The sequence below is a fragment of the Erythrolamprus reginae genome, chromosome Z (genome assembly GCF_031021105.1).
Source record: "Erythrolamprus reginae isolate rEryReg1 chromosome Z, rEryReg1.hap1, whole genome shotgun sequence".
Lineage (NCBI taxonomy): Eukaryota > Metazoa > Chordata > Lepidosauria > Squamata > Dipsadidae > Erythrolamprus > Erythrolamprus reginae.
In genome coordinates this window covers 95,416,495-95,444,160 of record NC_091963.1, presented here as the reverse complement: position 1 = coordinate 95,444,160, position 27,666 = coordinate 95,416,495, and the positions used below count along the sequence as shown (strand labels likewise).

Genomic DNA, 27,666 nt, shown 5'->3' with positions numbered 1-27,666 from the left:
ACGCGGTTTTCTTCTGCCGGGTCGAGGACAAAGCGGGTGTTGAGGGCGGCGGCCGAGCAACATTTCAGCGGGGAGAAAACCCCAAGCTGAGAGTGCCTTTTAAAATCACTCTCCTCTCAGCCTCGGCAAGCTGCCGAGAAGTGGGGTTTTCGGAGTGGGGAGGCAAAAACGCTCAGAATGTCACCAACGAGGCATTTCTCCAAGGGGCGGGGGTCCCTAAACTTTCCTTTAACCCCAGCGGACACAAAGATGGGAATGCGTGGTCCTTGCCAGCCACCCATCTGCGGGGGCTGCCCCGCGCCAAGGCAGAATTAAATTCAACAACCAAAATATTATATTTTTAAAAAACATACTTTTTTGACAGTTTGTTTGCCTTTTAAGACATCTCTCTGGCTGTGCCTAATGTCAACAATAAAATTTTTTGCCAGGTGAATTTTTTTTTGCCAGATTAGCTATGGATCTCACTGAAGAAATTTTAAAGAATACTCAAAATGATTCTTCATTTGCTTTGTAACCTTAAATAAAAAAACAATACAGTATTGACTCTGTAATTTACCCGGGGAGGGGACAGGAGGGGGGCGCAGACAGACAGGAAAGGAAGACAGACAGACAGACAGACAGACAGACAGAGACCTATGACCACAATTGAGCTCAAAATTTGTTGTTAAGCAAAAGCATTGTTAAGTGAAAATCACCACATTTTACTCAATCCATGACATTTCCTAGCTCTAACAGTGATGTGCAAGCTAGGGAAGTACCGGTACATCTGAAGACATGTGTAATGTTCTAGTTATGGTTAACTGTGTGGCAGAAAGTGGGCTCTGGGTTTGTTTTCCTATTACAGTGAGGTTGAATGTACCATATATAATTTTACAAGAGCTCTCTCTCTTTCTCTCTCTGTATATACACATACAGTTTATATAGTAGATAATGTACAGTATATTTTTGTGTGCCTGTGTGTAATATTTATTTACACATATGGCATATATACATAGAATTAAGTATATTTTGGATGTTCAGTAATTGTAAATATAGAGGGAAATTGTATCTCTTTGAGGCAAGGAGAGGTCAAGTATCCTAACCCTAACCCAAACCAGCAGGAGCAGGGGATTAAGGTATGGTAAGTACCTAGGTACTTGCAATTTTTTTGCCTATACCTGCCTTGGGGGATATATACCTGTTTACCCTCTTTTAAACTTACAGAGCTAGTTTACTGGCTTTCTTTGAAATAAATATTCTAAAATATTTAATCTACTGATGCCTCAATTGATGTAATTTTATTGGTTTCCATTTTTATAAGTTACCAGTAGCCGCTGCAATTTCCACCCTCGACTTATACAGGGGTTTATAAATTTTCCCAGTTTTTGTGGCAAAAGTAGGCGCCTCGACTTATAGTCGGAGCGACTTATACTCGAGTATATACGGTAATTTGTATTGCCTCTTAGGCTGAAGGACTATAGTACATTAAAAATACTATCAATGGAATGCAGCCAACTATAGCCTAGAAGTCAAAATTATAGTTTAGCCTAGTATATAAACTCTGCTACTCTAGATTCTTCAATGGTCAATGATTATGGATTAATTTACTATGTGACTTCACACTGATTGCCAGTGTAAAATATGGTATTTCCTGATATGGTTCTTATATCTTTAACAATTTCAAAGTTGGTTCAACAATTGAAGCACTATTGTTAGGTAGTAGGAGCTCCAGTAACGGTCTTTTAAACAAAGTTATTATTTTACTAACAACTTTTGGTTTCATCTGACAACACCTTGAACTTTTTATTCTCACTTTCATCCTCAAAGTCTATCAGTTAACCCACACATCAATGCACAGGATACTCAAAGTCTCTTGGCAAGTAAACAAATACCGGTATACCTTCAACAAAAACTATTTGCTGATACTAATTAATATGTTGGAAGTTGTATTTTCTGATACATTTCAATATAAAATTTGAGTCAGCTACACCTAAGAGTAAAAAATAGAAGTAACTGATATGTTTCTGGCTGACTACCTGATGAAACACACTCAGGATACAATCCTAAATGGAACTACATCTACATAGAGGGAAATATGCAGTGAACTATCCCAGGGTTCTTTCTCATGATTTAAATGAGAAGATACAAGGGAAACTCATCAAATTTTCAGATGACATCAAACTACGAAGACAAGCCAACACTTTAGAAGGCCGGCTCAAGATCTAAAAAGATCTCGACAGTCTTGAATACCAAGTCCTAACCAACAAAATGCAGCTCAGTGACAAGAAAAGCTAGAGAAACCAAATACATAGGTATAGAATAGAAAGTGGTACCTGGCTTAAAAGTAGTAACTGTGAAAGGGGTCTAGGAGTCGTAGTGGACAATCATTTATGTATGAGCCAGCAATGTTCTGCAACTGCCAAAAAAGCCAATGCAGTCCTAAACTGCACCAAATCAATATAAAGATAATTATTACTGCTATATACTGCTTTGTTAAGACCACACTTGGAATAGTACATTAATTCTGGCAATCATGATACAAAAATATATATTTTTAAAGAGATTAAACAGCCATTTGTCTGAAATGTTTTAAGATCTCCGGCATGAACAGTTGGTTGGGCTAGACGACCGACAAGGCCTTCCAACTCTGTTATCTTATATTCTGTTTCAGTTACAAGAATAATACTGAACTATTTTTAATCTCTCTGTGTTTGATGAGTTAACTAGTTTAAGTCCACCACTTCTGGGCTATAAAAATCAGATGAAATCTAAATGAAGTTTTTTTATGTTTTGCTTTGCAGCCATCTGGAATCGTGGATTTTTGTGGTACAGATAATGTTATAGATAATGTAACCCTAACTAATTTCTCATAGTTTTAACTAAAAGGTTTCTTCAGATTTGTTCTATCATTATAGAAGGCAGAAATGCACACAGCACCAGGGTATTGAGGGATTGCTCCCTTGTCTCAGCATTTATTTATTTATTTATTTATTTAGTTAGTTAGTTAGTTAGTTAGTTAGTTAGTCCAATACACAATGAGGGTTTTAGTGGGTATATATCTATATACACATAGTAAAATACATGATGAAGGTTATAGAGGAGATACTCATAGTAAAATATATCTAAGAAATAATAGAAAAGAAGGTATAGTAGTAGAACATATCAATGAAAGAATAGAAGAAGAGATATAGGAATAGAAGAAAGGTGTAGGAGATATAGGAGAGCAATAGGACAGGGGACGGAAGGCACTCTAGTGCACTTGTATTCACCCCTTACTGACCTCTTAGGAATCTGGATAGGTCAACCATAGATAATCTAAGGGTAAAGTGTTGGGGGTTTGGAGTCCGGTAATGAGTTCCACGCTTCGACAACTCGGTTACTGAAGTCATATTTTTTACAGTCAAGTTTGGAGCGGTTATTATTAAGTTTAAACCTGTTGTGTGCTCTTGTGTTGTGGTTGAAGCTGAAGTAGTCGCTGACAGGCAGGACGTTGCAGCATATGATCTTGTGGGCAATACTTAGATCTTGTTTAAGGTGTCTTAACTTTCTAGGCCCAGGATTGAAAGTCTAGTCTCATAGGGTATTCTATTTCTTCACTCTTCAGTGCCAGATTCAACAAAACCAGACACTAATGTAAGGAACTTTGGAAATAAACGCTATTCCCTGAATCTAAACTAAGAAATTTAAAAAACTAAGAGAGAATCAACTAGGGCTGAACAGTATTTTTATCTCTGGGAATTGTTCTCCTCAAGTTCAGATTTAAAAAAAACACCAGTTAAGTAATATGTTAGTCCTAACAATTGATGCCATATCAACCAACCAATCAATTAATCAAGAGAGAAGCAGGATTTGTCACTAACTCCATAACATAGTTCTCATAAAGTAACTTTCTTTGCTTGCAAATTTCTAGGTGAAAGCAAGTAGGATGCTTGGCTGCATAGCTAGAGGTATAACAAGCAGGAAGAGGGAGATTATGATCCCGCTATATAGAGCGCTGGTGAGACCACATTTGGAATACTGTGTTCAGTTCTGGAGACCTCACCTACAAAAAGATATTGACAAAATTGAACCGGTCCAAAGACGGGCTACAAGAATGGTGGAAGGTCTTAAGCATAAAACATATCAGGAAAGACTTAATGAACTCAATCTGTATAGTCTGGAGGACAGAAGGAAAAGGGGGGACATGATCGAAACATTTAAATATATTAAAGGGTTAAATAAGGTCCAGGAGGGAAGTGTTTTTAAAAGGAAAGTGAACACAAGAACAAGGGGACACAATCTGAAGTTAGTTGGGGGAAAGATCAAAAGCAACGTGAGGAAATATTATTTCACTGAAAGAGTAGTAGATCCTTGGAACATACTTCCAGCAGACGTGGTTGGTAAATCCACAGTAACTGAATTTAAACATGCCTGGGATAAACATATATCCATCCTAAGATAAAATACAGAAAATAGTATAAGGGCAGACTAGATGGATCATGAGGTCTTTTTCTGCCGACAGTCTTCTATGTTTCTATGTTTCTATGCTCTTGTGAGAAGCTTCTGCCAAGGCTGCTTGTGAGATAGAAGGGTTTGTCCAGGCACATATGGTCATGGTGATGCTTTGCCATTGCAGCAATTCTGATTTCTGCAATAGGGACACAGGGCACAAGATTGGGGGGAAGCACCTTCTCCCAATTGTTGTCTATACCAGCGTTTCCCAACCGGTGAGACACAGCCAGGTGTGCCGCCAAGCTCCTAGGGAAAAAGGAGAGCTTAAGGAGAGCCCTGCCCAGCTGGAGATTCCCTGGCAGCACCAGGTAGAAGCTGGCAATGCAGCACCCTTTTCCAGTGCCGCGCAAGGAGCTGGGCGTTGCAGTTTGGGGTGGGGAGCGATGAAAGTGCGGAGGCCGGCGCTGCGGCTGCCCCCACCCCCCAGTGCCTCCGTTCCCCTCGCGCCCCTGGCTTCTCGCCCCTGACGCCCTCCCGCCCTCCCGCCCGATCTGCCCCTTTCTCCAGCTCCTCCGGCGAGCGCTCGGAGAAAACCTTCTCACAGCGGAGGTCGGAGAAGGTTCTTTGGAACGTCGGGGGTGCGTGCGCGCTGCGCGCGCCCTATCCCCCAGCCAGCCTACCCGGAAAAGCTTTGCCGGCCTCCGCAGAGAAGGAAGAGAGAGAACAAGAGAGAGAAAGAAAGGAAGAGAGAGAAAGAGATAGCAAGAGAGACAGAATGAGAGAGAGAGAGAAAGAGAAAGAAAGAAAGAGACAGCAAGAGGGGGGAAGGAGGGAGAGAGAAAGAGAGCCAAAGAGAGAGGAAGGAAGGAAGAGAGAAAGAAAGAGATAGCAAGAGAGACAGAATGAGAGAGAGAGAGAGAGAAAGAGAAAGAAAGAAAGAGACAGCAAGAGGGGGGAAGGAGGGAGAGAGAAAGAGCAAAAAGAGGAAGGAAGAGAGAAAGAAAGAGATAGCAAGAGAGACAGAATGAGAGAGAGAAAGAAAGGAAAGAAAGAAAGACAGCAAGAGGGGGGAAGGAGGGAGAGAGAAAGAGCAAAAGAGAGAGGAAGGAAGGGAGAAAGAATGGGATGGAGAGAGAGAAAAAGGGAGGGAGAGAAAGAGGGAGGGAGAGAGAAATAGAGCGAAAGGGAGAAAGAGAGATTTTTTTTGTCCAAACTTTTTTGCGCCCCCCCCCTCAATGTTCCCCAGGATTTTGAAAATGTGAATAATGTGCCGCGGCTCAAAAAAGGTTGGGAAACACTGGTCTATACGATGGGTGATTTTTATAGTGTCCCCTCCTCCAGGGCCATGCTTGCACTTTGCTCGGTCCATTTTCCACATTTGTTAAAGACATGTTACAGAGCTAGCACCATGCCAGGTGAACGTCTCCTGTTCTATCCACTTTCAATTATTTGGGAATCACAATCTCCCTGCACCCCGATCGCAGAAATCGGAATTGCAACAAATGGATTTTGTTCTCCCTTTGCCAAATGGGTTCTGACCTCCCACGTCAAGAATCAGGCTGACCAAGGCAGCAAAGGTGCAGGGGGCTTTCTGGGAAGCCCAGCAATGTATTTATGAGATGGCAGCACCCAGGTGGACCTTGGGATTTGTTTTGCTCACCCTAAATTAAGGTGCGTCTTATACTCCGGTGCATCTTATACTCCAAAAATAAGGTAGATAAGATTTTCTTTAAAAGATGCGAGGGGAAGTCATCTGGCAACTTGGTGACACCAACGAGGCCAAATGAATCCATTTTTTGGGTGTGTTTTTTAAGAAAGTTAAGAGTTGGGAATGAGAACAAGTGGTGTTTCAAAGACAAACTGTTCCCATCCCCCCCATTCTTCAGAATAAATCATTTTCATAGAACTTTTTAGATGTTTTATAGCATTGGCTGGCTATCTATGCAGGGAATTTAGTACATCGAGAAGTAAAATATACGGAAAAGTCTTTTCTTTGGTCCAGTGATTTCCTGAGGAACATTCTGGCAAAAGTGCTCCGTTCCAAATGACTCGCTAGAGACAACCTTCCATTTTGTATTGGAAATAAAAGAATGTTCTATCTAAAGCATATATATATTAATGCATTTGAAAGGATTTCAAATATTTGGGATAAATGTTATTTCATATTTCACTATGGTCTTGATAATGAAATCTGCTCCAACAAATGTTACCAAAGATAGAAAAAAAATTAATAATATAGAGCCTGACAGAGAAACTAGCAAATTTTCCAATTTTTCAAAATATAGTTTGTCTATTTTTGGCATAACATATTTTTAAAAATTAGCTAATTGCAGTTTGTTCAAAAATATGATTAAACAAGCTATGGCTTAACATCTTGTGGGATTTAGTTTTTTGTTTTAGAATTCTGTTTTATGGAGCAAATTCTTTATCATCCTAAAAGACGTCTTCCTTGAACCATTCTTATGGATTTTATTCTTCTTTTTAGGTTTAACATTTTTATTGAGTTATAAAATTTTGTATTGTATTGTAAAATACAAAAGTAAATAGAAAGCTGTGGGAAAGGAGGTGGGGAAGAGAAGTGAGAAAGGATTAGAAAAAGAAAAGAAAAAGGAACATTGACTTCCAATTCTCTCAATTGCAGTAAAATAAGGCATTAACATCAATTCACAACTTTTTGCTTATAATAATATATAAACCATCCATATATGAACCAACCAGTAATAATATGAACCAGTCATTTCTGTAAAGATTTAACAATCTACTTGGTAAAACCCCAAATCAAAGTTTCATTCTTTTCCAGTTCAAGCACTGAAATGGACTCTAAGTGGAAACCAAAGTACAGTACTTAGGTTGAATCAAAATACCCAATTTTGCCATTTCAGCCAACTCCATCAATTTCTGCAATCATTCGTCCATAGTGGGAATTAAAGTGTCCTTCCATTATGGATTTTATTATTGAAAACTGAACTAGGACTTGAATTTGCATCAAATTAATTTCATCAAGTTGAATTTAGAAATAATATTTGCAGATGGCAGGACTAGCTAAAATCCTGATAGTGGTGACCAGGTAGGAGGTGAGGCTCTCGCTCTAAAGCGTCCACCTCATTCCTATAACAATAGGATTGTCCTGAAGCACCGTGAATCTAGGAAACGTTCACTCACTACATCCTTACCTCGTGTGAGTCACCAAGGAGCTCCCTGAGATTCCATGAGGCTCAGAAAAGATCATCGGAAAACTCAGAGCGCTCTATCACCTGTAGGCCGGCTTGAGATGTGATGGCGGTGCCTAACTAGGAAGGCAAAGCTCTATCCCAGCAAAGCTGAGACTGTATCCCCAGACCACCGAGTACCACTGTGGCAAGGCTACTGCCAATCCCCGCTACTAATTATATCAAGCTCCCATCTTATATCTATATCACCATTGGATCCCTGCTGCAAATCTCTGCTACTGCCCCCGATTCCCCCAAGGCAGGCAAAACCGCCATTAGAAGGCAAATTTGCCATCGGTAGGCAAAGCCGCCATTGGATCCTCATCGCAAATCTCTATTACTGCCACCAATTCCCACAAAACAGACAAAGCTACTATTGCCACCATGTTGCAGATTCCACAAGCCCCGAAGCCCCTCCACGACTGCCACCACTATTGCAGTTACTTCTAATACAGCTATCACCGCCAATGCTACCTTCGTTGTGACTTCTCCTGATCTCTCTGTTCTAACTATCATCTTTAAACATCCATATCTGATCTGAAGTGAGCCAAAGTGCCAGAATGTTCCTGATCCAAAGTGAGTGTTGCAAACAATCATTGAATGAGGCAAAAATTCCTACTTAAAACTCCCACAGAAATTGGTGTAAAAAATCTCCTTTAAAAATTCCTCAGATTGCATTTAAACTCCCATTGGATTGGATTTCAATTCTCCACCATTTTAAATCTATACCAAATCGGAATCCTCCCACTGAAGCCAACATAACACAAAGGACAGCAATAACTAAATGTGGAAGTACATCAGTGCGCAAATGAGGAAATAAAAGTCAATTTCTATAAAAACTTTCCCTTTCATCCTACTACACTACTTTACTAATGATTAATGATAATTTTTAAGATATTAATGAATTATTACTTAAATGCAATGCTTAATTAATGGATTGTCCAGCTGTTTAATTATTGTCTGGTTAATTAAATAGTTAATAGTTAATTAATAGTCTAGATTGGCATTAGAATTTAAATAATTAATTAGAATTTAAGTATTTTAATTGATTAGAGTTACATTGTTGATCTATTGTTAACAGATTAATTATCATTGATTAAATGATAATTTTTAAGATATTAATGAAATATTAATCAGTTGATTAGCAATGCTTAATTAATTGATTGTCTAACTGACTAATTATTGTCTAATTAATTACTTGATTAGCAATACTTAATTAATTGATTATCCAGTTAATAATTAACTGGATAATTAATAGTTAATGGTTAGGCTGCACGAATCCCAGCGATCGGCTAGATCCCACAGAGTTGGCCTTCTCCGGGTCCCGTCGACTAAACAATATCGTTTGGCGGGACCCAGGGGAAGAGCCTTCTATGTGGCAGTCCCGACCCTCTGAAACCAGCTACCCCCCGATATTAGAACTGCCCCCACCCTCCTTGCCTTTCACAAACTCCTTAAAACCCATCTCTGCCGTCAGGCATGGGCAAATTGAGATATCTCCCCTGGGCCTATACAGTTTATGCATGGTATGATTGTGTGTATGTTTGCTTTTAATAATGGGTTTTTTAGTGTTTTTTAAATTATTACATTTGTTGTACATTGTTTTATTGTTGCTGTGAGCCGCCCCGAGTCTACGGAGAGGGGCGGCATACAAATCTAATAAATAAATGAATGAATGAATGAATGAATGAATAAATAAATAAATAAATAGTTTATATTGATTTAGTAGAATTTAAATAATTAATTAGAATTTAATTATTTTAATTGATTAGAGTGACATTGTTTACTGATCTACTGTTAACAGATTAATTGCTGTGAATATTGCAACATTAATTAATAGGTTGCGAGTCTATTAACATCTAAGTAAGATGTTACTTAGAGAGATAGAAAGATAAGCTTTGTGTGTGAGAGAGAGACCCTTTGTTCTAAGTTATTACATACAAACTAATCAGCGATGATGCCAAGCAAAAACTTTTAAAACCCACAAGCAAAACACCTGGAAACAGCAGCAACCCAGACGACCCCAGCACTTGCTATAAATGCAATGTTGCCATGATGCGTCCAAGAAATCCACTTCTACACCAAATCCGCCCATCACTCCTGCCTAAAAATAACCAAGCAGGTAGCCAACTTTCTCCAAGAAACGCCTTCATTTTTCTATATATGCCCATCCTGTTAGAGAAAAAAGCAAAATAATGGCAAACTGCCATAACCTTACCAAAGATGATTTAATGGATGCAGTGATAAGAAATAAAGTTTGATTCAAAGATGTTCCTATCTTTTTATAGCTTGGAAGGAAGGAAATATTGATAGGAGCAACATAAATGGACCCCTCCCCCCAAAATCAACTGACCTCTAAACATTGGGGGGGGGGTGTACTTTTACAGTATGTAATTTCCAGACAATTTTGGAGAAGATTAACAAATGCCAAAGAAACCAGAGCCTAACTCCTTGTAAAAGTTCATCTCGCCTGGAAAATGTACTCTCCTTTATATATATATATATACATTTATTGATTTTTATAATATAAAATACACACACAACATATAACATATAACATATAACATGTGCTCAGTGATTGTGCCCACCACCAGACAATCAATCATACCCCACCACCAGTTGGGGGTATTTCTTGTATAATCCTTTGTACTCTCCTGAATGATGCCTCAGGATTGGATTTTATCGATCTTAATTCCCCCCACCCTCCCACCTGGATTACCAGATCACCACTTCATTTTAACTCTTTCAGTGTCCAAATTTCTTGAAATGTAATAGTTTATTCAGATAGATCTCCAGAACCATTTTTTTAACAAGGATTTATTTATTTATTTTATTTTGTCCAATACATAATACACATTGAAGAGAAAGATATGTAATATAAGTAAAGAAAACAATAGAAGATACGATATAAAAGTATAGGTGAACATATTTGAAAGGAAGAAAAGATAAATGATACATCTAATAAATTAAAATGCAAAAGCTCTTCCTCAATGGCCAACAGTGACAGCCTCTAAAATTATGGATCAACCTGGGGATGATTTATTCTTGCCTGATTTAGTTGCAACCTATTTTGGAATTGTGGTAACATGCAGACAACAACACATCTATATATCTGTACAGTACTTTGTGTCTTGAACTGTGTATACTTGAGGACCTGAAATGGCAGTACGACAGAACAAATGCAATGTTGCTAGTTTTTGGGCAAGATGTATTTAATTTGTACATTAATTTAATCTTGTATTTTATATTGTTGTAAGCCGCCCTGAATCTCCGGAGAAGGGTGGCATAGAAATCCAAATAAGTAAGTAAATTTTATGTTATACTGTATAATATGCCTTATATTGTGATGCTTCTGACATGAATAAACAAACCTCTTAACATGTTGATCACTATTAAAGCTGTACATATCTTATAAAACTAACAATTCTAGTCCAGAGAAAAGCTTTTACTTTACCTCAGGGTGGTGCTCTTCCATCAGCTTTACAGTATTAGAAGAAAGATACAATAAAAATATATTAGAACTCCCTGTAGTAATGAATAAGATGACTCAATTTAACTCAATATTGTCAGTTTTATATATCTGACTAGGATGTCAGATTTCTTAACCCAATTCTATTGGCCAAGGGTAGGCAAAATTGGTTGTTCTATGACATGTGGACTTCAACTCCCAAAATTCCTGAGCTAGTATGATTGACTCAGGAATTCTGGGAATTGAAGCCCACAAGTCAAAGAAGAGCCAACTTTGCCTACCTGCTATTTATTTATTTATTTATTTATTTATTTATTTATTTATTCATTTATTCATTTATTAGATTTGTCTGCCGCCCATCTCCGGAGACTCGGAGCGGCTCACAACAACTCCTTTTAACTGTTGGCCAGGCTTGGGGCAGCAGTATGTAAGATTTGCCAGGTACCAATAACCTTCTTGTCGACATGGAAATATTGAAATTAATTTAATTTGTATAGCTACTGTTAAAAGATTTTGAAATATTTACTACCACACTGTGGGTGTGGCTTATTCAAGATGGCCTGCACTTTCTTTCGACATCTTTCAGTGCAAATTGGGTGCTCTGGGGAGGAACTCCATTTTCGCTACCCCACTGTGTTCCACCCCATCCAGGCAGCAGCCCACCCCTGCTTCCAGCCAACAAAAGATGAAGGGGTGCAGATAGAGGTGGGTTGCTAAGATGGAATGGTGACGTGTGCTCAACCCTGTGGCTCTGAGTGCTAGCGGAGTCCAATGCAATTCTGCTACTGCACCTGGGAAGGGAGTGAAATTGCGCATGGACACACGTGATTTCGCAGTAGCAGAATTGCGCTGGACTCCTCTAGCACTCAGAGCCACGGGGGCGAGCACACGTCATCGTTCCACCTTAGCAGCCCACCTCTGGGTGCAGACTACAAGGGGCTTGACCGTTGCGCTTGGTTGAAGGGCTAGATCCTTGGAAAAGGCTGTTTTGCTTTTGTGCTGCTTTGTGAAAAGCATTAGGCCTTTATTTTAGGTAGCAAAGAAGAAAGCATAGAAGAAAGTTGAAGAGGCAAAAAGAGAAGAAGGGCTGAAAAATACTTTTCTGGGGGAGTTGCTCTCCACCGGCTGTTCTCCCCTGCACTGTTCGGAGAGTCCAATGTGGGTTGTTCTTCAGCCTCATTGGCAGGGACTGAGTTAAAAATTAACATAATTATGTCCCGCCCCCCTCTACCTCCTCAGGTTCAGTCTTAAAAACTCAGTCATAGTGTAGGGACTATGAGTTTTCTTCTCACAGTATGTGAGATTTATAGGATGTTTACTAACAATAATTTTTTCTCCTTTTTTTCCCTTTCTCTATAGGAGGAAGACCTGGATCTCGAGAACCACTGCCCTCCGGGGTATTGTTCTCCGTCTCTTCAATCCCTGAGAGGCCACTGCTCTCCGGAGTATTGCCTTGCTGAAAGGGATCGCTGGATTGGGGTCCCTGACGCCCGCGATCAGACCCCCCCCCCAACCACTCTTCCAGCGCAACGAGTCTCCGAGTATCGGTTCTTACCGATCAGAGGAGCAATCAGTACACAGAATTTCCCCATGGGGGGAAATCAGCTGTAAGGCGATCCCAGCAGCTCCCAGACAGCATTCCTGCCGATCGGCAATGGAAAAAGAAAAAAAGATCAGCTGTTCGGAGGCCCTTTGCAGCCACCTTGTTCCCGATCGCTCAGAGGAGCAGAGATCGAAGGAATTGAAGGGGGGGGGGGTGCAGAAGGTGATTGCCGAGCTGCCCGAAGTTGCGCCCGCCATTTTGGCGCAGGGCCAAAGCCTCTGAGTCCCCCTCCGGCCGTTTGAGAAGCAGAGCTTTTCCCGCCTGATGTCACGGCCGCCATCTTGTTTGCTAAGGGGTCAGAGTGACTAGGCTCTTTTCAGCCTATCCCAGGGCCGCCATCTTGCTTCAGGGCGTTGCCAGGACAACGAAGCTATTATGGGCTTCTACCTAGTATCCAGCCAATCACGAGCAGGAAAAACAGATGACATGTTATTTAGGGGACACCAGCTTCCCTAGTCCACCATTTTACTTGCTTTTAAGCAGTAACCTCGTGTTTTTGGCTCGGTGCTGTTACAAACATGTCTCAATCCAGTCCCAGCGCTCCTGTGCCCTCCTCCTCCAAGAATAAAAGTAAGGACAAGGGGCCCAGCTCAAAATCTAAGGGGAAAAGCTCTCAGTCCTCCAATGCACTAAAGGAGGCTGAGAAGAAAATAAAGGCCCTCGAGGCCCAGCTGGACAAAGCAAAACCAAGACAAGGGCCTAGCCCCTCAGCCATGGTTATTCCACCCGTTTATCAAAGCCCGCTGGGTCCTCCTCCCCTGTCATCGGCCACCTTCGAGGGGCCTCCCTTTCAAAGCGCTGGGGGTCTTTCACCAGACCGCCCATTAAGTGCCCCCCCACCATCTGAGGGATTTCAGAGATCAGAATGGAGCAGGCCTGCCTCTCAACCTCCAGCAGCTACAGCCACATTCACGCCCACAGCAGCAGGGCTCAGGGGCTCTACAGATAACTGGCAAGCCATGTCTCCCTCGGTACAAGACATGATTGCTTCAGCTTATGCACAGGGCATAGCAATTGGGGCCCAACAACAACATCAATCCCCACTGCCACCTCGCCCCAGCAGGCAGGATATCTGGTCAGCTCCTGCACCTGCACCTTCCCTGCATGACTCTTTTCAGGAGGAGCAAGAGTTCAGAGAGGCCTTTTCAGACCCAGAGAATGAGCTGTCGGGGGATGAAGCCACCTTACCAGAACAGCCTGTATTAGCAGGCTTATTCAAGGCACCCCTTTTCAGGGTTCTCCTAAACAAGGCCAGAACCACACTAACTTTGACCAGTGCCCAAAAGACGGCTGACCAGGATGTGGGCACATTACCCGCTTCCAGACTCATTAATGAGCCTCAAAGGGACTCAGAAACTATCCCTGCAGTGCCCATATTTGCAGAAAACATAAAGAGGCCCTGGCAGCAACCAGCAGCAGCTCTGGGTCCCTCAGCTCTGGACAAGAAGCTTTACTCCTTCGATCCAGAAATAGAGGATTTGCTCCAATACCCGGCTGTGGATACCCCGGTTACCTCGCTAATTTCCAATGCCCTGGTTCCATCGGAGATGGCGGATGGTTTGCGGCCCGATGATAGGAAGGCCGAGAACCTGATCCGGAGAATGCACCAGCTATGTGCCTGGTCCTTGAGAGCTGCTATGGCAGCCTCCTTCTTCAACCGGGCCTCAATCCTTTGGCTTCGAGACATCCTCCCCAGGTTGGGCCCGGAGGACGCTCGCCTTCGCCAAGACATTAATAAATTGATCGCCTCCACGGAGTTCTCCGCCGATGCCACCTTGGCTGCTTCTAGGTTTTCATCCAGGGCGATGGCTACCAACCTTTCCACTCGACGCCTAATATGGCTCCGCTCTTGGCAAGCGGACGCCAAATCGAAATGGCGTCTTGCAACCGCGCCCTACCAAGGGACCACACTTTTTGGAGAATCACTAGATAAAGTCTTGATCGAGGATAAAGACAAGAAAAAGGTGCTGCCAAGGTCGGCGAGGAGGCAAGACAGGCGGGCGGCCCCATACTACAGAAGGCAGCCCTTTCGAGCGGACACGGCTGCGCCTGCGGCCTCAAACACCAGGCCATATGGACAGAGCTCCTACACGCAGCCATCCTTCAGGTCCGACAGAACAGGTTATGGAGACAGGAACCGACAGTTCCAACAGCCCCGCAGATCCTTTCGGGGCGGGAACAGAGGAGGGTACCGAAAACAAAAATGACTTACCCATCCAGGTACCCATCGGTGGACGCCTGCAGTCCTTCTCAGGCTCTTGGGCGGCTATTTCCACCGACATTTGGGCGCTAGATACCGTGAAAAATGGTCTGCGCATCAACTTCCTACAGACTCCTCCGGACAGATTCCTACAATGCCCGTCGCTATCTCAACCAAGATGTTCCCTGATTGCCAGGGAAGTACAACACCTGTTGGACATTGGGGCAATAGAACCGGTGCCAGTACATCAACAAGGACAGGGGTTCTACTCTATCGTGTTCTTGGTCCCCAAGACGTCCGGCGGCTACCGCCTGATTCTCAACCTCAAGCAGCTGAACATCTATGTTCGCTACCAACGTTTCAAGATGCATTCCTTACAGTCAATCCTGGCATCCATCCGACACCACGACTGGATGACCTCCATCGACCTCAAAGAGGCGTACCTGCACGTACCAGTTCATCCACATCATCGACGTTTCCTCCGCTTTTGTATACAGGACCATCATTTCCAGTACAGGGCAATGCCCTTCGGACTTTCATCGGCCCCCAGAGCTTTCACCAAGCTTCTGGATGTACTGACAGCCGACCTGAGAACCAGATCCATTCGTCTCATGGCCTATCTGGACGATGTAATCATCTTGTCCAGCAGCCCTCAACAGGCCAGACTAGATCTACAACGGACAATACGTTCTCTAGAGACCTGTGGTTTCACGATCAACTATGTGAAAAGCCACCTGAATCCAACCAAACAGCTCTTACATTTGGGAACTCTGATAGACTCTGCAGCCGGAATCGTTTACCTGTCATCAGAGAGGCAGCAGAGGGTGAGGACGCTGATAGCTTCTATTCAGCACCGCACCAGGGTCCCCTTGGCCCTTCTATCCCAGCTGCTAGGAGTCTTCATCTCCTGCATCAGCATCGTCCCATGGGCGCGGCTGCATGCCCGCCCGCTTCAATGGCTCCTCCTCCCCTTCCAAAGAGCACGCATGAGCCACTCCAAACACCAGGTACGTCTCACGTTACCCGTCCGTCACTCTCTGCCCTGGTGGACGTCCCAAGCGCTGACCAGAGGCTCTCCCTTCCTACACCATCGGGAGGTGACGATCACTACAGATGCGAGCCTCTCCGGCTGGGGAGCACATTGCGGCTCCAGAGTGGCCCAGGGTCTCTGGACAGCAGACGACCTGAGGGACCCCAATATCAACTTACTAGAACTAAGGGCAGTCTTCAAGGCACTCCACTCCTTCAAAGACCGGGTAGAGGGACAGCATGTCCTCGTCATGACGGACAACGTAGCAACAAGGGCCCATATAAATCATCAGGGAGGTACGAGGTCGGGCCGTTTGATGGAGGAGGCTCACTCCCTGATGTCTTGGGCGGAAACACACCTGGTCTCGATCCAAGCAGAACACATCTCAGGATCAGACAACACCCAGGCGGATTGGTTGAGCCGCACAACCATCGACCCGGGGGAATGGTCATTGAACCCGGAGGTTTTCCAGGACATTATACACCGTTATGGGGAACCGGTAGTGGACCTGTTCGCGACCCACCTCAACAACCAAGTGGTCCGATTCTACTCCCGGTTCCCGTGCCCGGGAGCCGACCGTATCAATGCGCTCCTCTCCCCATGGCCAAGGGGTCTACTCTACGCCTTCCCTCCGACTTGCCTTCTACCCAGGGTAGTCTCCAAGATACTCTCGGAGCAGGCGGAGGTGATTCTCGTCGCCCCCTTTTGGCCCAGACGACCATGGTTCGCGGACTTGATGGACCTCTCAACCTCCCCGCCATGGAGGATCCCATACCACAGACTCTCCCTCACCCAGGGGTCGTTGGTGCACCCAGAGCCTCAGTGGTGGAGGCTTGCCGTGTGGAGATTGAGGGGGACCGCTTGAGGGCGGAATCCCTGTCGGAAAAGGTCATCCATACCATCCAATCGGCTCGACGCCCGTCAACGACTCGCATTTACCAAGCGACATGGGCAGCGTTTTGTAGATTCTGCAGAGCTCGAGAGATCCCCCCTCGCTCAGCCTCCATCTTACATCTATTAGACTTCCTACAGAAGGGGCTGGACGAAGGGCTGACCCCAAACACCCTTCGCAGGCAGGTGGCAGCTATCGCCACGGTCTTAAGACCAGACCCCCTTCGACCGATTTCCCATCATCCATGGGTTAAAGACTTTCTCCGAGGAGCCTCGAATCTTTCTCCTCCAGTTATCCATCACTTCCCATCCTGGGATTTGACTTTGGTCTTACAGGCCCTTACAGGACCTCCTTTTGAACCACTGAGAGAAATCACGCTTCGCCTTCTATCAATCAAAGTAGCGTTCTTAGTGGCCATCACATCTGCTCGCAGGGTGTCGGAACTCGCGGCATTGTCAGTCCGGCCGGACCTTTGCGTGTTCCACCCAGATCGGGTTACTCTTCGGTTAGATCCCAGCTTTCTGCCGAAGGTCAACACAAGATTTCATAGATCCCAGGACATAATATTACCGGACTTCTGTACCCACGGTTCACACCCGTCAGTCTTATGCTGGCACAAAGTGGACGTCCGTAGAGCTCTAAAGATTTACATTCGACGGACCAGCTCTTTCAGGAAATCAGAAGCATTATTCGTTTCCTTCTTCCCAGGATCCATGGGCAACAAGGTGTCCTCTAAAACTATCAGCCGATGGATCCGGTCCTGCATTATGGAGGCATACAGGACACGTGGGACACCTTTGCCAAGGACAATCACGGCTCACTCTACCAGAAGTGCAGCCACCACTGCCGCCTGGAACACACAGGCGTCAATCGATGACATCTGTCGGGCCGCAACCTGGGCGGCCCCCACGACTTTCATCAGACACTACCGTATAGACTCATTCGCTTCATCGGAAGCGGCATTCGGTCGCAGAGTGCTGCAACGGGTTTGTGTTCAGACACCCCTGGTCCAGCCTATCCCGCCCTAGTTGGTTTGCTTGGGTATATCCCACATTGGACTCTCCGAACAGTGCAGGGGAGAAGGACCGTTGAACTTACCTGAACGGTCTTCTCGCTGCACTGTGAGGAGAGTCCAAACCCTCCCGGCTTCTTGGCCCAGGGGTTCAGTTCGTTACCAGTTTAACTTCTTAGTTAATAAAATTGGTTTGTTTACACTATTCCTTCGTTTTTCTTGACTGAACCTGAGGAGGTAGAGGGGGGCGGGACATAATTATGTTAATTTTTAACTCAGTCCCTGCCAATGAGGCTGAAGAACAACCCACATTGGACTCTCCTCACAGTGCAGCGAGAAGACCGTTCAGGTAAGTTCAACGGTCCTTCTCTCCAGCCCAGGATTTTATATAAGAAGCACTCATCCCAGAATAAACTTACATGACCAAACTCTCAGTCCATAAAAATAAAGCACAATCTATACTGCAGTTATAATGTAACAATAAAACTATTAAAAAACAATAACACATTAAATTAAAATAATCTATACTGCAACAAGCTCCACTGATCCTAATGTGCTGTCGCACTAACGATGCTGCTGGCTGGTGCTTCCATCTGACTTGGCTAAACTTCCAGCCAACAAAACATGAAGGGGGTAAATAGGGCTTGCATGGCCCTTGCGCTTGATTGGAACTCCACCCCCTCGTGATTGTTAGCATATGATTCACCCCTTTTTTTCTTGTTATCCTTTTTCTTTAACATGTCATCCTTTTTCTTTAACTTGTTGTGTGTCTGAAGCCTTTAAAATGGATTTTCACCACTTTTACCACAGCTTCCTTGATCATAAAGTCCAGGTTTGATTTTAGTCATCCCACTTACTTGCAATTTCCATAAACTCTTGGGCCTTCAGGAACCAATATTCTTCTGCAAGATGGAGGTATGAATCCCAGCGGCTGGTTAGGTCCCTCAGAGTTGGCCTTCTTCAGGTCTTGTCAATTTGGTGGGCCTAGGGGAAGAAGTACAAGAAGTATTAAGGACTATGATAAAAGCTGCTCATGCAACTGTAGTATATGGATGGAAGGATAAAAGTAAATGGACACTAAAACGATGGAATGATTATATATTTGAACAAGTACAAATGGAAATAACTCATATTATCTCACTGAACTGTTTATGAGACGAAAAAGTTGAAAGGATAAGAAAAAAATGGAAACTTTATTTTGCATGGGTGGAAAGGGATAAGGCCAATGAAGACATAAAGAAGAAAATTGTCTAGAACTCTCACCTGGCTGGGAATGAGAAAGAACTGAGGGAAGGGGAGGGTTAGGGGGTGAAAAGTATGAAAATTAAAAATAAATAATTGAAATAAAAAGAAGCATAGTGTAAACTCTAGGGTCAGCAACTCAAACATAATTCTTAATAAAATACTGCAGATATTCTAATTTTATAAGTAACTTTTGAATATCGTTGTTGCAGGATACAGTATTGCATAGAAAACTTGAGGCTGTTCTCTATTCTCTGCTTAAAATTAGTTTATGAAAGTAGACAATAGCAAAAGCCAATTATAATTGCATGGCATCTTTTTCCTTCCTTTTACTATCTTTGTGTGAAGAATCGCTTGTCTCTGCAATCTTGAGTTTCCTGTGCATCATCTTTCTACTCTCCTCTATGTACCCAATGTTTTTTCTCAAGATGTAAGTCCTGTCAGGAGACCAGACCAAATCCTCCCAAAACCACCCCTGCACAGTGGGACACCCCTAGGGGCCCTTGGTCAAGAATACATATCGACCTAGCGGGGCCAGTGAACAATAACATGTTCTTAATAGTGGTGGATGCATACTCCAAGTGGTTGGAGATACTGTTACTAGGGTCCACTACAACAACATCAGTGTCAAAGGTGTTACGGAAATTGTTTGCGACACATGGGTGTCCAGATGTTCTGGTATCGGATAATGGGCCCCAATTTACTTCCAAGGAGTTTGAAATGTTCCTCGCCGGGTTGGGGGTGAAACATGCTTTGGTCTCAGTCCACGCAGCGTGGGCTAATGGGATGGCTGAAAGGTATGTCCGAGTGGCCAAAGAGGCCATCAAAACATCATCCCCAGGGGAAATTCAAGGCAGACTGGACACTTTCCTTCTAATGCAACATATCACACCAAGTATGACTACAAATAGAAGCCCGGCTGAATTACTGATGGGGAGGAAGTTAAGGTCACCTTTGGATAGGCTGCACCCAGCCTATGTCCAGTTAAAAATGGTAAATGTCACCATTCCGGAACGCTCGGTATGTATCGGTCAAAATGTGTATGTTAAAAATTTTGATAAGGGCACATTGTGGGAGAGTGGAATAGTCACAGAACAAACAGGTCCAAAAACATATACAATTGCCCTAAGTGATGGCCGCCTCTGGAAGAGGCACATAGATCACATTAGAGGGAGATTGGCATCTGCCAGTATAAGGGACAATATGGCTGCCATAAGTAATGGGGCCTCTCCTCCTTCACACCCCACAGGAAATTACTCAAGACCTACTAGGAACCAGGAACAAATAGACTGGGACTTACCTGGATTTACTAGTCAAGCCAGCGCAGCTGCAGCTCCGCAAGGCTCCAGCCATGGGGGTGCTGGACAGTCACATCCGGAAGAGCCATCTTCATCGGTGGATACCCAGGTCCTCCAAGACCCACGAAGGTCTGAGCGGGCACCCAGAAGACCAGCCCGTTTGGACGAATTTATTACATATTTATCTGAGTGAACATCTGTAATAAATCAACCAGAAGGGGGAGGGATGTTAAATCCAGAAGTTTCTGTTAGTTAAAGAGTTATTGTTAAGCAAAAGTCATTAGAGTCAGACAGGACTGTTTACTTACCTCTGATTGGCCGCTGGGCTTTGGGCGCCAAACTAAAAGAGCTGTCAGGCGTCGCTTGTTGCCGGGCGAAAGTTTTCCTGTGCTACCGGGCTTACGCGTCTCCTGTCAGATTGCATTCGGCAGTGAAAGTAAGCCGCGGCTGTTGTTTCTCTGTGAAAGAATAAAGCGTTTCAACTCAAAGCCGTTTACTCGGATTATTTCATATATCTCAGTCAAAAAGAAGAAAAAATGATCCATCTACAACACGTGTTTAAGCCCCAATACTTCAATTTGCAAACAGAAAAGACTGATCAAAAGATGAAGGGAAAATGTGAGTAAAGTCTAATACAGTAATACCTCATGATACGAACTTAATTGGTGCAAGGAGGAGGTTCGTAAGACGAAAGGTTCGTAAGACGAAACATTGTTTCCCATAGGAAACAATGTAAAGTCAATCCGTGCAACCAAACCCCCCCCCCCCAAAAAACGGCTTTCCGGCTGTTTTAAAAGGTCGCAGCCGGCCTGGGGGGCTTGCCAGCACCCCCCGCACCCGGGTTCGGGGTGCGGGGGGGTGCTGGCAAGCCCCCCAGGCCGGCTGCGACCTTTTAAAACACCCACGCTCTTCCCTCACCCCCGCAAGGCATCGTAGCGACAAGCGGGTTTTTCCGACGCGGGTCTTATGCGCCCGAGCCGCGTTTCCCCCCACGTCCGGGCCCACGCACCTGTTCCAGCGGGCTATTTTCCACCGGTAGTAACGCAGCGCCTCCTGCCCATTGAGCAGCTTCTCGGCCGGCCTCTCGGGGGTGCTGTAGAGCGGGTGCGCGAATAGCCTCCTCAGCTTGGAGTGGGGGGCCTGGCTGCTCAGGTTGGCGGGCGGCCGAGTCCGGAGCTTTGGACCGGCAGCGACGGCGGCTTCTTCGGCGGGGCAGGAGCAGCGGGGCTCAGCCGTCTCCGTGGCCGGACCGAGGCGCCGCCGCATTTGGGGCCAGAGGTGGAAGTAGAAATCGGTGCTGAGCAGCGCCCGGAGAAGCAGCAGAATGAGCAGCCGGTCGCGCCGGGTCCCCAGCATGGTCAGCGCCGGCGGCTGGGCGAGAAGCAGGCCGGGCGCGAAGGCAGCGGCGCACGGGCGATGCCGGGCCGTGGGTGGGAAAGGAAGGCGAGCCACGCGCCTGTTTGGCCGCGAGAGCCCAGGCGAGTCCGGGCAGGGCCTCTGCCCCGCTGCCGCCGCAGGAGCAGGTGGGGGAAGCCGAGGCAGGGGAAGCAGCAGGCAGCGCCCCGCTTGTGGCCGAGAGGCGACCGGCTGCATCTTTGCCCGGTGGCCTCTCCCGAGTAGGCAGACCGTGCCGCCTCTGGAAGGATGGATTTGCTCGGGGTGGGAGAGGGAGGGAGGGAGGGGAGCCGCCACCAGCCTCACCTACTACTACCCTCCTTCTCAGCTCAGCAACCGGAGCTCGTCGGAGAGACCGCTTGCCAAAGTCTCTGGCTTTCGGACACGTTGGGCGTTTGTTTGCATCTCGTGATTGACCGGGTGAAATAAAAGATCTAAAAATCCCTTGTCTCCCCAACCCGGATTGAATACGGGTTGGGGAGACAAGGGATTTTTAGATCTTTTATTTCACCCGGTCAATCACGAGATGCAAACAAACGCCCAACGTGTCCGAAAGCCAGAGACTTTAGCAAGCGGTCTCGCCGACGAGAACCGGAGCTCGTCGGAGAGACCTCTAGCCAAAGTCTCTGGCTTTCGGACACGTTGGGCGTTTGTTTGCATCTCGTGATTGACCGGGTGAAATAAAAGATCTAAAAATCCCTTGTCTCCCCAACCCGGATTTTTAGATCTTTTATTTCACCCGGTCAATCACGAGATGCAAACAAACGCCCAACGTGTCCGAAAGCCAGAGACTTTGGCAAGCGGTCTCTCCGACGAGAACCGGAGCTCGTCGGAGAGACCTCTAGCCAAAGTCTCTGGCTTTCGGACACGTTGGGCGTTTGTTTGCATCTCGTGATTGACCGGGTGAAATAAAAGATCTAAAAATCCCTTGTCTCCCCAACCCGGATTTTTAGATCTTTTATTTCACCCGGTCAATCACGAGATGCAAACAAACGCCCAACGTGTCCGAAAGCCAGAGACTTTGGCAAGCGGTCTCTCCGACGAGAACCGGAGCTCGTCGGAGAGACCTCTAGCCAAAGTCTCTGGCTTTTGGACACGTTGGGCGTTTGTTTGCATCTCGTGATTGACCGGGTGAAATAAAAGATCTAAAAATCCCTTGTCTCCCCAACCCGGATTTTTAGATCTTTTATTTCACCCGGTCAATCACGTGATGCAAACAAACGCCCAACGCGTCCGAAAGCCAGAGACTTTGGCAAGCGGTCTCTCCGACGAGCTCCGGTTGCTGAGCTGAGAAGGAGGGTAGTAGTAGGTGAGGCTGGTGGCGGCTCCCCTCCCTCCCTCCCTCTCCCACCCCGAGCAGATTCATCCTTCCAGAGGCGGCACGGTCTGCCTACTCGGGAGAGGCCACCGGGCAAAGATGCAGCCGGTCGCCTCTCGGCCACAAGCGGGGCGCTGCCTGCTGCTTCCCCTGCCTCGGCTTCCCCCACCTGCTCCTGCGGCGGCAGCGGGGCAGAGGCCCTGCCGGGACTCGCCCGGGCTCTCGCGGCCAAACAGGCGCGTGGCTCGCCTTCCTTTCCCACCCACGGCCCGGCATCGCCCGTGCGCCGCTGCCTTCGCGCCCGGCCTGCTTCTCGCCCAGCCGCCGGCGCTGACCATGCTGGGGACCCGGCGCGACCGGCTGCTCATTCTGCTGCTTCTCGGGGCGCTGCTCAGCGCCGATTTCTACTTCCACCTCTGGCCCCAAATGAGGCGGCACCTCGGTCCGGCCACGGAGACGGCTGAGCCCCGCTGCTCCTGCCCCGCCGAATAAGCTGCCGTCGCCGCCGGTCCAAAGCTCCGGACTCGGCCGCCCGTCAACCTGAGCAGCCAGGCCCCCCACACCAAGCTGAGGAGGCTATTCGCGCACCCGCTCTACAGCACCCCCGAGAGGCCGGCCGAGAAGCTGCTCAATGGGCAGGAGGCGCTGCGTTACTACCGGCGGAAAATAGCCCGCTGGAACAGGTGCATGGGCCCGGACGTGGGGGGAAACGCGGCTCGGGCGCATAAGACCCGCGTCGGAAAAACCCGCTTGTCGCTGCGATGCCTTGCGGGGGCGGGGGTGAGGGAAGAGCGTGGGTGTTTTAAAAGGTCGCAGCCGGCCTGGGGGGCTTGCCAGCACCCCCCCGCACCCGGGTTCGGGGTGCGGGGGTTGCTGGCAAGCCCCCCAGGCCAGCTGCGACCTTTTAAAACACCCGCACCGCTTCCCATGTGTCTCCTGGAGCCGAATGCGGAAGTTCGGCTTTGCTGTTCAGCTTCAGGCTTTGCTGTTCGGCTCCGGGAGACAGCTGCGAAGCGGCGCGGGTGTTTTAAAAGGTCGCAGTCGGCCTGGGGGGCTTCCCAGCAACCTCCCGAACCGAACCCGGGGTTCAGCAAAATTTTGCCTCTTCTTAACGAGTTACGAACCGGCGTTCGGGAGGCTTCTGGGAAGCCCCGCCGCCCGGCTGTTACCTTTTAAAACAGCCGCGCGGCTTCCCAGCAGTCTCCGAACGCAGGTTCGTAACTCGAAAAAAGTTCGTAAGAAGAGGCATAATTTTTCTGAACCCCGGGTTCGTATCACGAGTTGTTCGTAAGATGAGGGGTTCGTATCTTAAGGTACCACTGTATTGAGTTCACATGTTGCACATGAATAAACTTGGAGTTTTAGCTTATCATGATATAAATGTCCCCTGTGATTCACCATAACTGTGGTTTGCAGGTAATTCTCAATTTATAACTATTCACTTAGTAACTGTTCAAAGTTACAACAGCACTGAAAAAAGTCACTGATTTTCACACTTACAACCATTGTGACATGCCCATGGTCATGTGATCAAAATTTGGATGTTTATTTATTTATTGTTTATTATTTATTAATCGGATTTGTATGCTGCCCTTCTCCGTTGACTTGGGAGAGGGGGGCTTAACTGGCATGCATTTATGAGTTGTACTGTCCTGTAATCATTTGATCACCATTTTAATCTTTCCAGGTGGCTTCCAACAAGCAAAATCAATGGGGGCAGCTGGTATCTTTTAATGACATCAGGGATCTGCTTAAGAGCTATGCCAAAAAGGTTGTAAAATGAGCAAAACTCTCTTAACAATTGCCCTGATTAACAATGGAAATTTTGGGGTCAATTGTAAGTTGAAGACTGCCTATGTTGAATAAACTTCAATTTGGATCACACAGGCAAACAAAACACGGCTTAGCACAATATGTAAAACCAACTGAAGGCCGCAATCACTTCAATTGTCATAAATCAAATCCATTTCAATGGCATTTACTTGAAGTAATGGTAACTTTCAAGCATGATCCAAAAATGTTATCAGACATAAATGCCACTTAGTTCTGAGTACATTTTTGGATCATGTTTGAAAGCTACTAGTATGTCAATATAACTGGACTTCCATGACATATTCAACACTAGCAAAGATATTTTAACATAGCCTGCTGCACAAACTTTTATATTTAATTATCCTTTGTGTTGTATAAACCTATAAAATTGGGTTAACTCAACAAACCATGATGACTCAAGTGTACACAGCCAGATCTTTATAGATTTTGTTTGACTGTTGAGATTTTCAATCATCCAGGTCATGGTTTTCCCAAAAGTGCTTTCAAAAAGGCAACTGCATTTTCCCCCTGAAATTAAATGAAGAAGTTTCTTGGATAAGAAGTGAAATATTTTCAAAGAAAGAAACAAGGAAATCCAGTTGCTTTTTGGAAAAACATTTTTAAGACGTAGCCTTTTCTGTCTGTAAAATTGGAAGGAGTATTTGTCATGAATGAATAAGTAACAGACCTTAAAAATGTTAAAAATTCAAAGGAATTGGCCAGGATTACAAGTTTTGATCATTGTAGAAAATCTATGAGAAAACATCTCTGGATTTATGAAGAATATATTTCCCCATTAATGTTGGCCTCTTAAAAGTAATTACTGTGACATACCTTGCATTACAATTTGGACCTTATTTCACTATAAAAGATAAGACATGGAATATGGTGGAAAATAATAATAGCAATGGGAATATATAGAGGAATCAATTAATTGAATACCTAAAACTTTGATTTACATATGATTTCCCCCACCTTCTACCTTCTACATATGATTTTCCCCACCTTATAAAGTTTTCAAAATGCCCAGGTGGAATGGACAGGCTTTGTTAGTCTTTGAAATATCCTCCTGCTTAAACTATTCATGTTTACATAGACTTCCATGTTTATGTTACCATTTTCAATGAATTAATAATGAATTAAGTTTACAGGTGAAGTTACACCTGATAATAGTTGAGCTTTTGGACTGGCATCAGGTCCTAATGCATCCATAGAAGTTCACCAAGTGATTTTGGCCCACTCTCATTTTCTCCCACAGTAATTGTGAGACATATGGGAGGCAGATGCACAACTTATTTTATTAATTTAATTTGTACCTCACCTTTATTATTTTTCTAAATAAATTAAAGGTGGTGAACATTCCCACATGTCTGTGTCCTCATATTGTTCCCACCTATGGTCACTAGCCACAGTCATCCCTATCTTCAAAAAGGGCGATCCCAGCCTAGTAGAAAACTACAGAGCAATCTCTCTATGCTACGTCACATGCTAAGTCATGGAATCAATCATAAACCAATCCATTACTCTCCACCTAGAAACGAACAACCTACTTTCAAACAAGCAATTTGGTTTTAGGAAAAAAATATCCTGCAATCTATAACTACTATATACTACAAAAACATATTGACTTCAAAACTTGACCAGGGCAAAACAATAGTTGCAATTTACATAGTTTATTTATTTATTTATTTATTAGATTTGTATGCCGCCCCTCTCTGAGGACTCGGAGCGGCTCCCAACAAACAATACAGTCTACAAATCTGATGTTAAAAAGCAGAACAATTAAGAAACCCTTATTAAGAACAATCACACAACTCAACATACCATACATAAATTGGGATAGCCGGGGGGAATCAATTTCCCCATGCCTGGCGACATAGGTGGGTTTTCAGTAGTTTACGGTAGACAAGGAGGGTGCGGGCGGTCCTAATTTCTGGGGGAGTTGGTTCCAGAGGGCTGGGGCCACCACAGAGAAGGTTCTTCCCCTGGGTACCGCCAAACTACATTGTTTTGTTGACGGAACCCGGAGAAGGCTGACTCTGTGGGACAAATCGGTTGCTGGGATTTGTGCGGCAGAAGGCGGTCTTGAAAGTATTCTGGTCCAATGACATTTAGGGATTTATAGGTCATAACCAACACTTTGAATTGTGACTGGAAACTGATCTGCAGCCAGTGCAGGCTGCGGAGTGTTGATATAATATGGGCATATTGGGTGATGCCCATAATTGCTCTCGCAGCCGCATTCTGCACGATCTGGAGTTTCCGAACACTTTTCAAAGGTAGCCCCATGTAGAGAGCATTACAATAGTCGAGCCTCGAGTTAATGAAGGCATGAGTGACTGTGAGCAGTGATTCTCGGTCCAAATAGGCCACAACTGGTGCATCAGGCGAACCTGGGTGAATGCCCCCCTCACCACAGCAGACAGGTGGTGTTTCTAATGTCAGGTGTGGATCGAGGAGGACGCCCAAGTTGCAGACTCCCTCTGAGGGGGTTAATAATCCCTCCCGGGTAATGGACAGACAGATGGAATTTTCCTTGGGAGGCAAAACACACAGCCACTCCGTCTTGTCAGGGTTGAGTCTGAGTCGGTTGACACCCATCCAGACCCTAAAAGCCTCCAGGCACTGGCACATCACTTCCATTGCTTCACTGACTGGACATGGGGTGGAGATGTACAACTGGGTATCATTAGTGTACTGATGATACCTCACCCCATGCCCTTGGATGATCTCGCCCAGCGGTTTCATGTAGATATTAAATAGCAGGGGGGAGAGG

The 27,666-nt window shown here is 45.4% G+C and overlaps 1 long non-coding RNA gene across 1 annotated transcript in view; it reads left to right on the top strand.

The window, feature by feature from the left end:
- LOC139153043 (uncharacterized) overlaps positions 1 to 20,823 on the top strand; it is a 41,977-nt gene extending 21,154 nt beyond the window's left edge. The window contains exons 2-3 of the long non-coding RNA XR_011556751.1: positions 11,432 to 11,529; positions 20,317 to 20,823. This is a non-coding gene — a long non-coding RNA (uncharacterized lncRNA). The remainder of the gene's footprint in view (positions 1 to 11,431; positions 11,530 to 20,316) is intronic.
- The last annotated feature ends 6,843 nt before the right edge of the window (positions 20,824 to 27,666 follow it).